The 19,263-nt window shown below is 43.3% G+C and overlaps 1 long non-coding RNA gene and 1 other non-coding gene across 2 annotated transcripts in view; one reads left to right on the forward strand and one right to left on the reverse strand.

Annotated features, from left to right (window-relative positions):
* LOC128112481 (uncharacterized) overlaps positions 1 to 19,263 on the forward strand; it is a 47,824-nt gene that overhangs the window by 10,410 nt on the left and 18,151 nt on the right. The window lies entirely within an intron of this gene.
* LOC128113137 (U6 spliceosomal RNA) lies at positions 11,923 to 12,029 on the reverse strand. The gene has a single exon (XR_008219357.1). It is a non-coding gene; the product is annotated as a U6 spliceosomal RNA (small nuclear RNA).

Raw genomic sequence — 19,263 nt, forward strand, 5'->3', positions numbered from 1 at the left:
CCTGGGCATATATGTGGGGCATCTTCTTAACTGTTAGTTGATTTGGAGGCCCCAGCCCACTGTGGTTGGTGCCATCCTGAGGCAGGTAGGCCTGTGCTGCATAAGAACAGTAGCTGAACAAGCCTTAAGGAACAAGGCAGTAAGCATCAGGCCTTCTGTCTCTGTGTCCGTTCCTGCCTCCAGGTTTGTTTCGGCCCAGGGTTGGGGTTCAGCCTCGACCTATTGAAGGGTCCCTTGAAGGGGGAAGTGAAAAATTAAGAAAAGATAGATAGAAATATAGACATAGATGGAGAGAAAGACAGAGACACAGGATAGCTTCGGGAGGGCCCTGGGTCAATACCCAGCAGCCTCAAGTTTATTTCTAATGGGCTTTTTATACACTAGCAAGGAGAGAGGCAAAAGACCTCCCCCTTTCAAGATCAAAGCACAACGTACAACCAAGTGTAGACCCTTCAAAAGTGTAACCCCGCCCCACAACAAAGCATCTTGTGATTAGGCCTTGAAGTATAAGACACCTGGTAACCATGCCTTTGCACCCTATTATGCAGCCTTGGAGAGCAGCATAAACTCTGACTCTCTGACCTTGAGTCGAACCACAAGTTTGAATCTTTGTGGGCTCCCACAGTTTCCTTCCTTGAGCTCCTGCACTGGCTTCCTTTGATGATGGACTGAAACCTGTAAGCTAAAGTAAACCCATTCCTCCCTGCTTCTTTGGGTTGTGGTATTTTATCACAGCAACAGGAAACCACACTAGGGCACGTTCTACGAATGCATTAGCTATCGACAAGGAAAAGAAAAGCTCACAGAGCTGAGCAGACTCTCCGGATAGGCAACCTTGGCTTTGGAACAGTGCAGCTGCTGTCCTCGGCCACTCCCTTCCTCTTTTGTCCTCCTGTCCATCCTGCAGGTATGCTTGGTAACAGGCGGCAAAGAACTAAAGTTCATGAAATTCAATGCAAATGAAGGACACATCCCCTCATGCTCTTCCTCAACTCTAACTCTCTCTCTCTCTCTCTCTCTCTCTCTCTCTCTCTCTCTCTCTCTCTCTCTCTCTTTTTCTCTCTTGGTTTTTCTAGACAAGGTTTCTCTATGTAGCCCTGGTTGTCCTGGAACTCACTGTGTAGACCAGGCTGGCCTCAAACTCACAGAGATCTGCTTGCCTTTGCCTCCCTGAGTGCTGGGACTAAAGATGTGTGCCACCACCACCCAGCTCAACCTTCTCTTCAGAGAGAAACTTGGAACAGGGTCATATTTGTGGCATTTTCCAAAAGAGGCAGGTTTCAAAACACCTTTTGCTGCTAAATGACTTTTTAAAAAATGTTAATGATTTCTTTAAAAAATATTTCTTCAAATAAATAAAAAATTATTTTATGTGTATGAGTGCTTGCCTGTACATATACATGTGTGTACCTTGTATTGGCAGAGTTCAGAATAGAGCATCTGATGGTCCTCTGGGAGTTACAGGAAGTTGTGAGCTGCCTGATATGGGTGCTGGGAACTGAACCTCAGGCCTCTCCAAGAGTATGAGTGCTCATGATTACTGAGGAATCTTTCCAGCCTCTTAGAGATAATGATTTCTTTTTTTTTTTATTATGTGAAAGAAACCCCTCTCCTTTATAAAAATCAAAAGTAGTTACATGAGAGTTTGATTCCCATCACCAAATATATCTATATTTGGAGATTGGATCTTCATGTCTAAACTGGCCTGGAGCTCTTGAACCTCCTGCCTCCATTTTCTGAATCCTGGGATTATAGGCTTAGGTCACCACACCCAAGTACAATTTTTATATTGCTATATTGTATTTCTCATGTCATGCATTTCTCATGTTATAGATACCATAGAACACATATGGGCAACTGAGTACACACACACACACACACACACACACACACACACACACACACACACGGAAATAATTCCCAGTCATGTAAATCAAGATTTATGCAGGGCTAAACTAGCCTTTCATATCTTAGCTCATTCACAAGGCAGAGAGAGAATGGATTCCAATTCCATCATAATATCTAGTTGATTTTCTTCTTTGTATAAGACATGTTACGCCAAGCAGTGTTGGCAGAAGCCATTTGAAATTGAAAACTGGCAGGCCTGTCTTAAAAACACGCTGTGATTTAAAACCAGTTGGGTTCCTGCCACTTGGAATGCAAAAACATGTCTCCCATAGGAACAATATAAAAAGTGATGGTTCCATTATGAGGCCAGACAACAGAGGTTCCAGTAATCTGAAGTGACTCAGAGTCCATGCCTTGCCCATGGGGCAGGGAAGGAAGCAACACTGATTATTTCCCTCATTAAAAAAAAAAAGGTTGTAAAGAATTTCATAATAGTGATAAGGCACATATATATATATGTATATATGTGTACATATATATATATATATATATACATATATATATTACATCCATGCATGTGTAGGAGAATAAACTTCTATCAATGATTTACCTCATGTGCTTTTGTTCATTTTAATTTTCTTTGTCCTTGTTAGCTTTTCAGCTACAGCTCTTTCCTTCATTCACAATTTCTAGCTTGCCTCTGCTGCCTTTGAATGCTTTCTTGGTTGAGGTATTTAATTATCATCAATCTGATTTTGAATTGATTGATTGATTGATGTGTGTGTGTGTGTGTGTGTGTGTGTGTGTGTGTGTCAGTGTATGTATGTCACATGTGTGCAGGAGCCCACAGAAGAAGAGGTGTCAGAAGTCACAGATAGTTGTGAGTTGTCATGTCAGAGAAGAACCAGGAGCAGGGAATGCTCATAACCATCTCTCCGACCCCCCTGCTTTTGAATTTAGACAAGTTATCTTCAGTTTTCATCTATGAAGTCATACATTGAAAAGCACTTTTTTTTTTCCTTTTGAGACAGAGTCTTTCCAAGTAGTCCTAGTTGACCTGGAACTCAAAATCATCCTCCTGCCTCTGCCTTGGTGCTGAACTTACAGGCATGTATCACATGCTCAGCTAAAAGACTGCTGAGCATAGGGGACATCATTGTCACTTTGCATTTTCCCTGATGGTCTCTGAACTTGGGCAGCAGAGGTGGCTGGGCCATACCTCCTCTGACTTGGGAAACACCAACAGAACCGCCACCACAAACAAGGACAGCACCCCCCCCCCATTCTATCACAGCAACAAAACGCCCAGTACTTGGTAGTGGTGAATCACTCAGTGTGCCCCAGGACTATGTCCTAAAAAGGTCACATTTTCTCTGTGTCCAGCCCATAAGACTCCCTCAAACAAACAAAAGTGAGGGCCAGCAGCTGTCTTTGGTTAGTTTCTCAGCTCCCTGAGAACTGGCCTCTTAAACACCAGACATTCTCTGTTTCACGATTTTGTAGACTGAAGTCCAAGATCCAGGAGCCAGCAAGCTTGGTGTCTTCTGGGGCCTCTCTCCTGGCTTTCCAACAGCTTCATCTCATTGCATCCTCACATGGTCTTCTCTGTGTATCTCGGATATTTCTGTGTGTCCCAATTCCTCTTCTCAGAAGAGCAGCAGTGGGGCTGGATTACAGCCATCTTACATCATTGTTTGAACTTCATCAACTCTGTAAAAAAAAACCCTTATGTTCTGGTACAGGCACGTCCTGGGGTTCTGGGGGTTAGGATTTCAATGTGTGGATTTGGAGGAGTATGTGGCGGTCCAGTGGGACATATTATAGACCCCCGTCTCTCCACAACAGCAGAGATGGCTGTCTTCTTCAGGGTCTTCTGAGTTTGGAAACAAGCCAAGGATGTTGGCTATCTTTGCTGACTGCTTAAGTGAAAGAAGTCTAAACCTAAATGTGCGCAGTGTGTTGGCAGCCCTGTGTATCCATAAAGAGCAGCAGGTGTGGCAGGAGCAGTCCTCCATGCTCCATCTGCCCTTTTAGGTGATTCTTCCAATAGTCTTATGGGGCAAGTATTAGTCACTCCAACTTATAGTTATAAAGAGAAAATACGGAGTTTAAGAGTTTAGCCAAAGTCATTTTTAGCTATAATACTAGCTGTCTTAGGCTCCTATTGCTTTGGTAAAACACCATGACCAAAAACAACTTGGGACTGAAGGATTTTAGTTCATCTTACACTTCCAGGTAACAATCCATCACTGAAGGAAATCAGGGCAAGAACTCAAGCAGGAACCTGGAGGCAGGAACTGAAACTGAAGCCACAGAGGGGTGCTGCTTACTGGTTTGCTCCCCACGGCTTGCTCAGTCTGCTTTCTTATACCATCCTAGGACCACCTGCCCATAGGTGGCACCACCCACAGTGAGAGGAGCCCTCCCACATCAACTATTAATCAAGAAAATGCTCAACAGACTTGCCCGCAGGCCAACCGTGTGAAGGCGTTTTCTCAACTGAGGTTCCCTCTTCACAAAGGACTCTAGCTTGTGTCAGGTTGACAGAAAACTATCCTGCACAGTAGCTTTATGTGATCAAAGAAAACTAAAAAACAAGGAGAAGAAACAGGAGTCAAAAACAAGAAAGAGGAGGAAAAAGAAGAGGAGGAGGAGGAGGAAGAGGAGGAGGAGGTGGTGGAAGTGAGGTGAAGAGGCAGGATGTGAGAGGAGTGAGAAACTAACCAGACCCTTCTTGTCAACAAAGGCAAGAAGAGACCATGCGGCCCGAGAAGCAAGGGAGGCTCTTCAGACGCTGCTCTCCCACTTTAAGAAGGCCTAAGTTGGTAGTTGGACAAACGGGTGTTCCAAATTGTGACCATGCTGGAGGCAGTAGGGCAAGTGTGCTCAGTGGTCTTCACAAGCTAGTGAGGCCTGGGTGTGCCTAGTGATGAGCGTGACCACACATCTCAACTCGTGACCCGGAAGCAGCACCGGGCTCGGGCAGCAGCGGCCCACGATGCCACGGTTTTCAGCTGTCTGCGGGAGACAACTCGGGAATCCAGTTCAGAGTTCAGCCTCCCTTTGAGAAACAGAGCTTTCGGGAGCCGTCAGGCGGAAAGAAGCTAGCGAAGGCCAGCATGTTCGCTGAGCTGCTCTCCAGACTAACATCACTGTTTCTTTTAAGAATGCCACTGCCTGGATTTGCCCACTTAATTTTCATACTTTACTCGAGAGTCTTTTGCATACTGAGCATCGCGCTCAGACTAGGACTACAAAGACGGCAGAAGCCATGACCTTGCCCTTGGGGACTCTCTTAGCTAGGGTTTCCCATGGCGGCTGGGGTGTATGGCGACATGCAGGCAGACATGGTGCTGGAGCTGAGCGTCCTACATCTTGACACGCAGGCAACAGGAAGTGGTCTCTTTCACTGGGTATGGCTTGAGCATCTATGAGACCTCAAAGCCTGCCTCCACCATGACACACTTCCTCCAACAAGACCGCACCTCCTAAAAGTGCCACTCCCTTTGGAGGCCATTTTCTTTCAAACCACCACCACCACCACAGGGACCTACAGTACATTGGAAAAGATAGGCCGTTATACCCAGGCGGAGCGGTAGAGAGAAGATGGACCCACTAATAAGACATTACACTGGGGTACGCAAAGGTCTGTTGGAAATTTCTAGCATGGTAGATTAGAGTCCAGCCTTGCCACGGAGAAAGGGATGGATGGAAGGTGTATTGAGGCTCAGAGATTGAGCTCCCATCATCCACCTCTTCTGTAAGAAAGGGTTAGGGTTGGGGTTAGCTCTTCCTCCTTCTCTTCTGCCTTCACGACACTTAAAAAGGAAAGTCCCACCTCCCCTTTTCTCCCAAGCAGAAGGAATTCCTCATTCTGCCCTTCCTACAGCCCCACCCACATGGATGGTGTCTTAGTGTTGTATGGCTGTGGAGAGACACCAGGACCAGCGCAACTTATTAAAGAAATCGTTTAATTGGGGCTCGCATACAGTTTCAGAGGTTTAGTCCATTATCATTATGGTGGGGAGAAAGTAGCTAAGAGTTTCTACATCTGGATCCCAAAGCAGCAGGAATATAATGACATGGGCCCTGGCTTGGACTTTTGAAACCTCAGTGCCACCTGCAGTGATACACTTCCTCCCACAAGGCCACACCTCCTAATCCTTCTCAAATAGTGCCATTCCCTGGTGACTAAGCATTCAAATATATGAGCCTATGGGGGGGGGGGGGTATTCTCATTCAAACCACCACGGATGGGCACCTTTAGAGGAGAAGAGTTAGGGGACAAAACTGGCGTCTGGGTCCCTGGAGGTTATTGCCAACGCTACTAACTAGCCTTTGTGTTCTAGGACTCAGTTTCTTCCTTGGCAAAGCCAAGGAGGAGTTAAAAACCCCATGACCTGAAAGGTAAATTTAAAATAGCATTCATAGAAGAAATCTTTCAGAAACTGTTTGCTTTGGGGTTTGATAAAGAGCGTAAAAGGCTCTGATTGGCACTGTTTAAATATTTGTTCCAGCGCTGATATTTGCATTTAGGGTGAAATGAACTGGTGTGCATTAACCCTGAAGCTCAGGGGGTGGGGTACACAGAGGGGGCAGCCCGATCCTGCAAACTGATGGCCAATAGAGTAAAGCCCCTCTCTAACTCACGACTGTATCTCTGTCTTGCTTGTACAATTCCCAGTGGATTTTCAAAAACTGTCCTCACTGTTTTTAAAGGCTTTTAAAAGCCCAGGGGGAAAACACACACAACTGAACTTCACAATAAACAGTAAACAGAAGTGGTCCCCCGAAAAGCTAATGGCTTTTAAGTATATTCTACAGTAGTAGTCTCCACTTACCCGCTAATATGCTCTTGCTGATGGATGGGTCACTTTCAGCAATAAGGACCATGGCAAAGGAGCTAATAACTTTGAAGAAAGAAAAAAGAATACAATAAATAGACTGTAAATCGCCCCATTCCCTGCAAGCAGCACTCTCATGGGTGAAATTTCACATTGTTGATGACTGGAATATTGCATTGGACAACTGCGGGACCAGGGGAGGTGACAGAAGATGATGGCTTTGGAAGAGGAGAGGAGGAGCTGGGGAACTGAAGATCTGTGGTATAGTGAATGTAGTTAGGAGCAGAAGATGGTCCAGGCTTCCCTCCTGTTTGCCTGAGGGTATATTGAGGCCAGTCTCAGACGCCTGACTGGAATCTGAAATCCTAGATACATGGATACATCCACTAGCCTCTCAGGCAGCTTGGCAATGATCGCTTCTGCATGCTGATCTTGTGGGTTGTGAGCACTTCTGAAATGCTCCTTGACTCATGATAGTAAATAGCAAAAAGAAGAGGAAGAAGAGGAGGAGGAGGAGAAGGAGGAGGAGGGAAAGAGAAGGAAGAAAGGAGGAGGGAAGGAGGAGGAGGGAGGAAGGAGGAAGAGGAGGAGGAGGAGGAGGAGGAGGAGAAGAAGTGGCTGACAAGTGAACTGATTGTGCATGGAAAGAAGTTTAACATTTTAAATTGCATCTTTATTTACTTATTCTCTGTGTGTGTGCACTTGTGTGTGTGTGCACTTGTGTGTGTGTGCACTTGTGTGCATTTTCCACAGCATACTTGTGGAGATCAGAGGACAGCTTAAGGGAGTTAGCTCCCTCTTACAGTGTGAGTCCCAGGGATCAGAGTTAGGTTTTCAGGTTTGGTGGAGGGTGTCTTTACCCACTGAGTCATGTTGCTGGCCCTGGAAAGGAATATTTTAAAAAGTTAAAACTGAGTAGAGTGGTGCAGGCCAGTGATACAAGCATTCAGGAGGCCTGGGTAGAGAATCCTAGAGTTCCAGGATACCTAGGCTGCACAGCAAGACCCTGTATCCAAAAGAAAAGAAAGGATTAAAATAAAAACTAAAATAGAAAAATAAACATACAAATGTAATTATTTAGATTATGTGAATATTTGCACGCACACACACACCCCCATGCATATGTTGAAATCCTGGCTCTCAATATGGTGCCCTTAGGAGGCAGACCTTTGGGACGTTCCCAGTAGAGCCCTGGTGAATGGGATTGGTACATGTATGAGAAGTACCCCAGAGAACCCACTCTGTTCCTCATGCCATGTAAAAGATACAATGAGAAGATGGAAGACAGCAGCCCAGGAGGGGGCGCTCACCAGAACCCCACTAGACTGATGTGATCTTGAGTTCCCAGCCTTCTGAACTGAGGGAAGTTACTCCTTGTTGTTTATGAGCCGCCCAGTTTATGGTACATTGTTGTAGCTGCAGGAACAGGCTAATGACTGAGCTAGAAAGAGCTGTGAGATCCTTTTCTGAGCAAAGAAACCGAAACCGTTTTATTATCCGCGGGCTTTCCTGCCTTCACTCCCCATTTCTTTGCACGTGGATGGGAAAAGGGTCCTCTCTTCATTTCAGCTGTGCCTCGTGCTCTGGTGTCCTTTACATCAAAATCCCCTCAAAGGCTTCTTGTGCTTCCTGTTTTGACTTCTCATCTACCTCACTCAGGACTGCTGCACTCAAGCTTTTGACCCCAAACCCACCCAAACTGCTCCCACTCCATGCCCAGGCAATCCTCAGCCTCACTTTATGTGGGAGACCATTGCATCCCGTTGATACTACCTCCGTCCTGAACGCTGGCTTCCATTATGCCTGATACAGATAAGTGACCACAACTCAGACTTCCTCTTCACAAACAGGAGAGAATGCTCTTCTGAGTAGGCTGTGCAGACTCCATTTCCTCAACCCTTTCCCTCCTTGGCAGTACAATTAAAATGAGGGAGGTAATAGGGAAGTGCCTTCTTCACCCGGCTCTTCCTCATTTTATATATGACCAGAGTGATTTGGGAAGCAAGTGGCAAAGCCTCAGCCTGGGTCCCTGAACGACCGTGGAGCAGAGTCTCTCTGTTGTGCACCCAAGGAGTGTGGAGCCTCCAGTATAGCATCTAAACCCCAACAACCATGACCTTGAGAGGTAAGAATATCTAGGAAGCACTCTTCTGTTACAGTTGTTTCTGTATTTTTTTATTAACATATCAGAGTGTTTTGTTTTTGCTGTTTGTTTTGCTTCTCCACTAGTCTACAAGATAGCTGACTATAAAGCCTAAGGTCACGTGTTATAATCTAAATACGCTGATTGACTAGCTGGATTATTAAACCTCAGAAAATAATCTGATTGGTCCTCAGGAAGTCAGGTGTCGACCTAGCTTTGACTAGGAAGCTATACCTGAAATCTTAGAAGTTGGGGTCTCCTTGTACATCAGAGCAGCGGAAGAAGCATCAGAGAGTTCCTATGTGAGTGGGCAAACTGTGACTTGGTTAGATCCCTGTATGTTGCCATCTCTTCTCTTCTCTGGCCTCATCTTCCATCTACTTACCCCAAACCCTCCTTTACTCCCCTGTCTCCTCCTGGATGTGACCTTCTCCACTCCAGATCACAGATTCTTCTAGGCCTGATGGCTTGAGTCAGGTCTTAGGAACCTTATCATGCCCAGGAACGTACAGCCGCGCCTGTGTGTGTGTGTGTGTGTGTGTGTGTGTGTGTGTGTGTGTGTGTGCGCGCGTGCGCGCGCGCGCAACTGTGTATATACCCCCCACCTCCTACCCTAATCTATAATGCAGTCACCATGCAGGGCCCCAGTTGTTACCACTACTGGCTCTAGTCCCTGCCTGGGGTAGTTCAGCTCCTTAGTCAGCCAGGCTAGATGTAAGCTAGTTCTTCCTCAAGCATACAATACCACATTGGATCTCAATCTTCTCTACAGATCCTTCTAGAATTAAACTCCATGGTCATCATTTCCTTTTTTTTCTTCTAGTTAATTCAGAAGGCATTTATTATTAATTAGATTTTATCACCTTTAAATGATTATAGTACTTTTTTATTAAAACAGAATTATATCACTTTCCCTCTCCCTTCCCTCCCTCCAACCTCTCCCAGGTCCCCTCCCTCCAGTTCCTTCCAAGCCTTCCTCTAATTAATAGCCTCTTTTTCTCTTGATTTTTACTGTTTTCTATATATGCATATAAATACTACCTGTTGTTTGTGTGTATAAAGTTTCAGGTCTGACCACTTTGGACTGAATAACCAATAAGGGCATTCATCCCTGAGAGAGGCTAATACTCTCTCTCCCAGCAGTTATTAGTTGTCTGTGGTTTTTTGTCTAGGGATGGGACCCCTAGAAAGTTCCCCTTCCATGTTAGTATGTCTACTGATATTGCCACTGTCCTGGTATTATTTATGCAGCCATTTCTAAAGGAGACTGTTTCACATCAGATTCCCTGGCATTCTGGCTCTTAGAATCTTTCTGCCTGCTCATCTATAGCATTCCCTGTGTCTTAAATGCAGGAGCTCTGATGTAGATGGGGCTGGGGCTCCCAACAAGCCATTGATCTCTACAATGTGACCAGTTGTGGCTTTCTTTGGTCTCCATCTGCTACAAAGAGAATCCTCTTTGATGAGGGGTAAGAGCTACCACTTATATGTGAAGATTTGGAGCTAGGGCATCTACAATGAAAACTTCAAATCTCTGAGGAGAGAGACTGGGAAAGACACTAGAAAGACCTCCCATGTTCATGAATCAATAGAATTAATATTGTGAAAATGACCATCCTACTAAAAGCAATTAATAGACTCAACACAATTCCAATAAAAATGCCCACAACATTCTTCACATTAACACATCAGAGTGTTTTGTTTTTGCTGTTTGTTTTGCTTCTCCACTAGTCTACAAGATAGCTGACTATAAAGCCTAAGGTCACCCATATAATCTAAATATGCTGATTGACTAGCTGAAAAAAAAATCCTGAAATTCATATGGAACCAGAAAAGACTCTAGATAGACAATTCAATCCTGAATGGAAAAAATATGGAAGGGATTGCTATTCCAAATTTCTAGAGAGCTATAGTCATTTAAAGAAAAATACGGTACTCATTCTGAATGCATATTTTTGTACCAGTACCAATGTGGTGGGTCTAATTTAACCTCTACACACACACACACACACACACACACACACACACACACACACACACACAGAGAGAGAGAGAGAGAGAGAGAGAGAGAGAGAGAGAGAGAGAGAGAGAGAGAGAGAGAGACCCATATCTATTACCCTGGACAAAAATCAGATCCACAGAGGTCAAAGACTTCAATTCGAAACCTAAAGTACTAAAACTGGTAGAAGAAAATGTAGGCAACACTCTACAAGATACAGTTGTAGGAAAGAACTTTCTGAACAGGACTCTGTGTGGGAATTAAGGTCACAACTGACAACTGGGGCCTCATAAAACCAAAAGGCTTTTGTATACCTAAGGAAACAGTCAATTGAATAAAGAAGAAACCCACAAAATGGGAAAGAATCTATCAGCCATACATCTGAGAAATAATTAATATCCAAAATATACAAGATCAAGGAAACAAATGACTCAATTAAAAGGGGCTAGGAATCTAAACTGAGATTTCTCAATAGAAAAAATATTTCATTTAATGAAAATACTTTTATTAATGCTTTGAGATTTTTCATACAATATATTTTGATTACATTCACATACACCCATCATCTCTACTTTTCCCAGATCCTTTTCTACCTTCCTACACACCCAATTCCTATCTATCTATCCATTTATCTATCTGTTTGTCCGTCCATCCATCCATCCATCCATCCATCTATCTATCTATCTATCTATCTATGTATATCTCTCTTTCTCTCTCAAATCTAGTTTGTGTTGGCTGACTACTCTTGGGTGTGAGGTCTGCCTTGGAGTGTGGTCATTGTACCCGGTATTCACAACACTAGAAAAAAAATCGACTTTTCCTTTCCAAGCAGCAATCAAATGCCAATAACTCCTCAGCTAGGGGGACGGGGGTATAGGACTTTGTGTCTACCTCCCCTTCTCCAAACTGGGATTTCGTCTGGTTGAGTCTGTGCAGGTATTCCGCATGCTGTCACAAGTACGGTGAGCTCATGTGTGGATCTTCCCCTATTACATCTGGACAACACTGATTTCTTGACGTCAACTGGACATAATAGGGACAATAAGAGAACTGCTAAAAATATCATGATTTCTGATATTTTTTAACAAAAAAATATGGAATGCGTCACGAATTTGTGTGTCATCCTTGTGCAGGGGCCATGCTAATCTTCTCTGCATCATTCCAATTTTAGTGTCTGTGCTGCCGAAGCGAGCACATGATTTCTGATTTTAAATTATACTAAAAGGTGATGGTAATGAAAACAGCATGGATGGTACTACCATAAAAATAGACACATAGATCAATGAAATAAAATTGAAGCCCTAGACATATTCCCACGCACCTCTGGACACATGGTTTTTGACAAAGGGGCCAAAAGTAAACATCAGGGGGAAAGACAGCATCTTCAGTGGTACTGGTCAAACTGGACAGGCAGCTCCATGTGTAAGAAGGAAAGGAGATCTAATCTCCCACTTTACACAAAACTCAGCTCCAAGTGGATCAAAGACCTCAATGTAAGACCTGATACCTTGAATCTGATAAAGGGAAAAGGGGGAGGGAGATGCTGGAGCCTACTGGCATGGGGAGGGACTTCCTGAACAGGATGCAGAAGCAGCCATTAGGACTGACAATCCCCACATGAGACATCACGAAACCAGAAATTTTCTGTGTGGCAAAGAACACCATATTCCAGTGAAGAGTTAACCAATGGAATGGGGAAAAAAAAACCTTTATCAACTATATGTCTAACAAGACTAGTATCTAGACTATGCAAAGACTAAAAAAACTAAATATCAAGGTCACTATTTCTTTTTAAAAATGCTATTGGCTAGTAATATTATACAACTACCAAAACCCCTGACTTTCCTACCACACTTTAGAGAAGTTTTGGCAAAAATACATTACATTGAAAATTTCAAAAACTGTATGCACACGTATGACAACTACGTGAAATGTGTTGCCATGGAGATTTAAAAGGAACACAAAGCTACAGGATTGGTTTTACTAACAGGAGAAGAACAAGGAAAAATGGTTTAAACTATGTATTGTTCTAAAAGTTATTTTAAGAATAAATAAATATTTAAGCAAAGTGAAACAATATTGCTTTAGACAGATGGCACAAAGCCCAGAGCCCCTTTCAGACAAGCAATTTATTTCAGGGAAAAGACCCAGGTTGTACATGTCTGTGACTCATTAAGTGGGATTGTAGCCCAACATTGACGGTGCCATCTGAGAAAAAAAAAATCAAAATTTATATTGTCTGTAGAGTAAGCATTGACATTAAGAAAAGAGCAAAATTAAGACTATTTTTAGAAAGTTAAAGGCACATCCAAGTTTGTTTGTGAAGGGTTTTCTAATTTTAAAACATGGCAATGTTTTAAAAATGGACTCGGGTGATTCCGCAGGAATAAATATTTGTTGAGTAAGTGAATGAGTACATGGATGGATTTATGGAAAGCTTCCATGAAAACACATTTACCCAGTGTCCAACTTTATGGGCTTTGTGATGTTTAGCAAAATAGTTGCAATTTTCACCAGTGAAATGAGAATAATGTTACATAATATGAGGCCCTGTCTACTTCAAACAGGAGTTTAACCCAGGTGTAATATCTATAATTTCTGATTAGTAGTATCTATAAGCTAAGACTGTCAGAACAAAATCAGTAACTTCTTCACGATGAAGATTTATAACCATATATATTTATAAGAGGGAAGATTTAACTTTTTTTTGCCCCCAACCAATGCTATCACCTTGACTCCTATACAAATTGGAGTTGTTGACATTTTAGTAAAAGTTCAATTTAATTCTGTAACAGATGCATGCCCCTCCCCAACCCGGGAATGCAGAACTGTTTTCCTCTTCAACTCTGAGGAGTGAAGCCCGGTTTTCATACATGCTGGACCAGCATTCTACCCCTGAGCTACATCTCCAGCCCTTAGAATTCTTTCTCATGAGCCTAGTATATTCTAAGAATGTGGTTGTCTTCAGTCACTCTTAGACTCGTGTTTGGCTTCCTGCACTAAAATTTACTTGTGTCTGTTGGGCTAAGAAGCCTAAACTCTTTCCCCTGTGACTCCACAGAGTTCACAGGCAGAAGTGTGCTCAGGAACTCTTTCTATCCAGGTGGGGACACAGAAACAATTGTCACTGTGCCATGACCTGAACGCTTTGGGGACTGCCTTAACTGAGGTGAAAAGGAATGAAGAAAGGGCAGACACACCGTGGTGGTTTAAAAGAAAATGGCTTCCAAAGGGAGTGGCACTATTAGGAAGTGTGGCCTTGTAGGAATAGGTGTGATCTTGTTGTTGGAAGTGTGTTACTGTGGAGGCAGACTTTGAGGTTTCATGTATACTCAAGCCACAACCAGTGAGACAAACCACTTCCTGTTGTCTGTGAGTCAAGATGTCAGAACTCCCAGTTCCTTCTTTAGCACCATGTCTGCCTGCATGCTGCCTTGCTTCCCGCCATGATGGTAGTGGAGTAAACCTCTGAAACTATAAGCCAGCCCTAATGAAATGTTTTCCTTTGTAAGAGTTGCTGTGGTCATGATGTTTCTTCACAGCAATAGAACCCCTAACTAAGACATTAAGAAAAGCTGGGATCATGTGGGCTGTGTGCTCTGATAGAGATGCGCCAGCAGCAGCCTGGAAACGCAGCACATTTATTGTATATGTCTGCATCTGGGAATTGAGTTTATTATATACAGCTGAATGAGGAAGAATGTTTAGCTAATCTTGGTGGAAGGTCTTACAGGGAGGACAGCCTCAGGCTACAATCATTTGGTAAGAGGAAGAAATCCATACTTTCTGCATATGCTGTCAATATCCACACACAAATCTCAATATTAAGAACTTGGTGATATTTGTTTTACAAGAGAATGAGTTCATGCATGGATTCATGGGAAAACTTAGATCTTCTCCTCTAAGGACCAACGAGATTGTTCAACTCTCTGGGAACAGATACATTGACAAAAGAGTGATCAATACCCTAGGCAGGACAGTATAAGATTTTGCAATGTCATTTGAGACAGTGTACAGTTTAAAATTTATTATTTGTTTACTTCAGGAATTTTCCATTTAATACTTAGAACCATTGTTGGCCATGAGCAAATGAAATATAGCAAAAAAAAAAAAAAAAAAAAAAAAAAACAGATACGAGTACTGTATTTGAAAAGACCCTAAAATAAGAGCTGGCATTTGGTTCCTGGACTAGGAAGTGATTTACTAAGCTTGTGTCAGAGCCCCTCCCACTTGCTGTGGTAAGGGGCCTTGGTGTTTGTTAGGGGGACGAGAGATTAGACCTACTAAAACACATCTTGTTCTGAAAAGTGCCAGGTGACTCCTTGATCTTCCACCCATTGTGAGTGCCATGCACAAGGAACTAGACTTTCTCTAGTGAGACAAGGAGAAACCCATTTTTCTCTGAGCTCTCTTACCATGATATGAAACCACATTCACATGCTTTGGCAGTCAACACATACTAAGTTCTGCCAGAACTTATGAGAAACTTGAGCTCTTGCTGCCCCTTTTGCTGGAGAGCATCTTTTTCTGACCCTCTGGATCCTAATGTGACAATGAGGCTCATATAGTCTGTTCATCACTGGGTAGAGTTCCTCACATCCATAGAGAAGAAAACCTCACCTAGGCCCCATATCTGAGCTAGTATCTGTATTTGGACTTTCTTGTCAGGACCACCAACCCCTAAATAGTGACACGGAGACTTATTATTAATTATGAAAGCTTGGCCTTTAGCTTAGGCTTGTTCCCAACTAGCTCTTGTAACTCAAATTAACCTATTCTACTAATCTATGTTCTGCCACGTGGCCCTCTCCTTTGTGCTGTATATCCAACTTCCTCAGTGTCTTGTTGACATCTCTTGCAAGCCTAGATTCATCTTCATTTTCTCTCTCTCCCAGAAAGTCCCACCTATTCTCTTCTGCCTAGCTATTGGCCATTTATCTCTTTATTAAACCAATCAGAAGGCACCTTAGGCAGAGACACATCTTTACAGTGTACAAAAAGATTATCCCACAACAAAGATAAATTCAGGACAATATTTCATCCATGATCACTTCTGGCCTTCTGAAAGTTCTTTAAAACAGTGAGGACAGTTGTCACCAGGAAAGTCTTTAAGATGCACTGATTTGGGTGCCAATGTACTACTTTAAAAATAGTAACCCTACCATGAATTTGGTGCTGGCCACTGCTTTGCTCTTCATTACAGCTCCATTATAAATGATCTACCTTAAATATGTTCTGGTTTTTATGTGCTTTTGAATGGTCTATAAATGACACCCCATTGGATGTGCCTTTGAGCCTAGCACCTCCAACTTTCGATCATTAGCATGCTTGCAACATGTTCCTTTCGATCATTAGCATGCTTGCAATAGTAGCAGCGTGTTCGTTGTTGTTCAACCTCCTGTCATGCCCTGTGTACTGTCACACCATCATTTCTGGCCTCTACTGTTGACATTTTAATTGTTTCCATGTTTGTTAGCTTACTTGCTGTTACAAATGAGCCTGCAGCCCTATTGATATCACAGGCTGCCTTTGTGTAAGCACGTCATAATTTTAGTTGTTACAAAAGCTGTGGCATCTACCACATGACCTCACTTTGTGTTCTTCATGTGGACTTTACAATCCATATAGAAGATGTTTCTTCTCCCAGCAAGAGTAAAGGAAGCCTGGGAAGAGGATAGCTCTCAAGATGCTCTTTAGGATTCTAAGTAAATTGCCAAATCACAACTTTCCTTGAGTACTTCAGGGAGCAGAATTACAGTGAAGCTTCTGCAAAAGAGCCCTGGTGCTAAGATCCTAGACTGTCCCCCACCATTAGAGAAAGAGGCAGCAGCTCCTCTACACAGATCCACCTGACAGACACAAGGCAGAGTTCACCTCCAGAGAGGAATGAGCTCATAAAACTCAGGAGCAGATGCAATCTAGGATCACTGAGGTCAGACCAGAGCAACAGAGTACTGCTTGAAGTCCTCTCTGTGGGTATAGCTGCATGTGCTCAGCAAGAGCAGTTGTTAACAGTTTAAAGGTGAAGTGCCGTCCACAGGCTCATATGTCTAAACATTTGGTTGACAGCTAGTGGTACTATTTGGTGGAGGCTATGGAACCTTCAGGAATTGGGGACTAGCTAGGGGAAGCAGGCTACCAGGAGGTAGGACTTGAAGGTTATAGCCATCCTTGCTTCTGGCCCAAGATCTTTCTTCTTTTGGTTGATAGAGATCTGAGTAAACCATGCCAGAAATTCCCCCTGTCATAGCCTCAAACCACCTCAGCCACCATGCTTTCTATCCTGGCTAGATTTTATTGTCAACTTCAAACAACCTAGTTGTGGTAATTTGAATGTAATTGACCCCCATAATCTCATAGGGAGTGGCACCATTAGGAGGTGTGGCTTTGTTGGAGTAGGTGTGGCCTTGTTAGAAGAAGTGTGTCACTGTGGTGGTGGGCATTGAGGTCTCTTATGCTCAAGATACCACCCAGTGTCTTGGTTCACTTCCTGTTGCCTGTGTAAGATGTAGAACTCTCATCTACCTTTCAAGCACCATGTTGGACTGCACACTGCCATGTCCTACCATGAGGATAGTAGACTGAACCTCTAAACTGTGAGCCACCCAATTAAATGTTTTCCCTTATAAGAGTTGCTGTGGTTATGGTGTCTCTTCACAGCAACAGAAACTCAAACTAAGACACTAGTGTCACTTGGGAAAGGGGAGACTCAAATTGAAGACTTGCCTGGACTGATTGGTCTGTGGAGGACTGTATTGATGATTGATATAAGTGGGCCGCACTATCTCAAGGAAGGTCATCCTAGACTGTATAAGAAAGCTAGCAGAAAGGATGAGAGTATTCTTCCATGGTTTCTGCCCCAAGTTTCTGCCTTGAGTTCCTGATGACTTCCCTAAATGATGGATTGTGACTTGAAAGTATAAGCTGAAATAAACCTCCTGGTCCCCAGATTGTTTTTGGTCATTGCTTTATCACAGCAACAGTGAAGTACACCAAAAATCTTCCCTGCCATGATGGACTGGTGTAGTCAGAAGTTTTTCTGTGTCCCAGCCGGTAGTCGGGACAGATCTTTCCCACTCACGTCCCCCAAGTAAACACACAGAGGCTTATATTATTTACAACTGCTTGGCCATTAGCTCAGGCTTATTACTGACTAGCTCTTACACTTAAATTAACCCATAATTCTTATATATGTTTAGCCACATGACTTGGTACCTTTTCTCAGTTCTGCCTTGTCATCTTGCTTCTTCTGTGTCTACCTGGCGACTCCTTCTCTGCCCTACCTCTTCCCAGCATTCTCCTCGTCTGCTCACCCCGCCTATACTTCCTGCCTGGCTACTGGCCAATCAGCATTTTATTAAACCAGTATATAAAAACATTATCCCACAGCAGACTGGAACTGTTAGCTAAAGCAAATTCTTCCTCTCTCACACAGTTTCTACAGATTTCCTCTCACAGAGATGAGGAAAGGAACGAATGCAACAGTTAACCATGAAGAGAAGTGAAATACACAGAGAAAGATGTTGTCTGCGGCTCAGGAGACAGTTCAAAGATGGGGGTGGGTGGGTGAATAAAGTCTATCCCCTAAATGCCAGCTTGAGCAGAAGGCCGACACACCTGGATAGGGCTGAAATTTGTAATCTTGGAATAGACATGGGTTTTCTAGATCTGATAACCTAAGTCATGAACAACAAAAAGGAAAAAAAAAAGAGAATTTACTCAAAACAACAAATACACAAACAACAACAAAAACCCTAGTGATTGTGATTCAAATAACACTTTTTTTTTTTTTTTTTTTTGAGACAGGGTTTCTCTGTGTAGCTTTGCGCCTTTTCCTGGATCTCGCTCTGTAGACCAGGCTGGCCTCGAACTCACAAAGATCCACCTGCCTCTGCCTCCCGAGTGCTGGGATTAAAGGCGTGTGCCACCACCGCCCGGCTCAAATAACACTTTTAAGAAGATGAAAACTGAAACCAGATGTGGTAGCACACACCTGTAATCCCAGAACTTAAGAGCCTGAGCGAAAAGATTGTGCATTTGGGGCCGTTTTGAGCTAAAAACAAGACCCCACTCTTCCCCCACCAAGAGAAGGAGGTTATTAAGGACAAGGAGCTAAAACTGCAATCGCATGCTTGATGTGATTTGTTACAAAGGAAAGAAAGTGGACAATATCAAGGTTACCAGAAATAATGAGTGAAGTATAATTGTCTGACATGGGTTAGCCATCCAAAGTCATTAGCACTTTTCTCCTTAGCAATTACCCACAAGAAAATGTAACTTTTAAAAATGATACCATTAGAACTGTAATAAATGCTAAGCACTAAAGGTCCATGGATCTATGCAGGGCATGTTAAATGCTGACAAGCGGCATAAAGAGGTCCTTGAGTAAGTGTTGGGGCATTCTGAACTCTTAGGTAGATTAAACAAGA

This window comes from Peromyscus californicus, unplaced genomic scaffold (assembly GCF_007827085.1).
Source record: "Peromyscus californicus insignis strain IS unplaced genomic scaffold, ASM782708v3 Scaffold_17__1_contigs__length_78620276, whole genome shotgun sequence".
NCBI classification, from domain to species: Eukaryota; Metazoa; Chordata; class Mammalia; order Rodentia; family Cricetidae; genus Peromyscus; species Peromyscus californicus.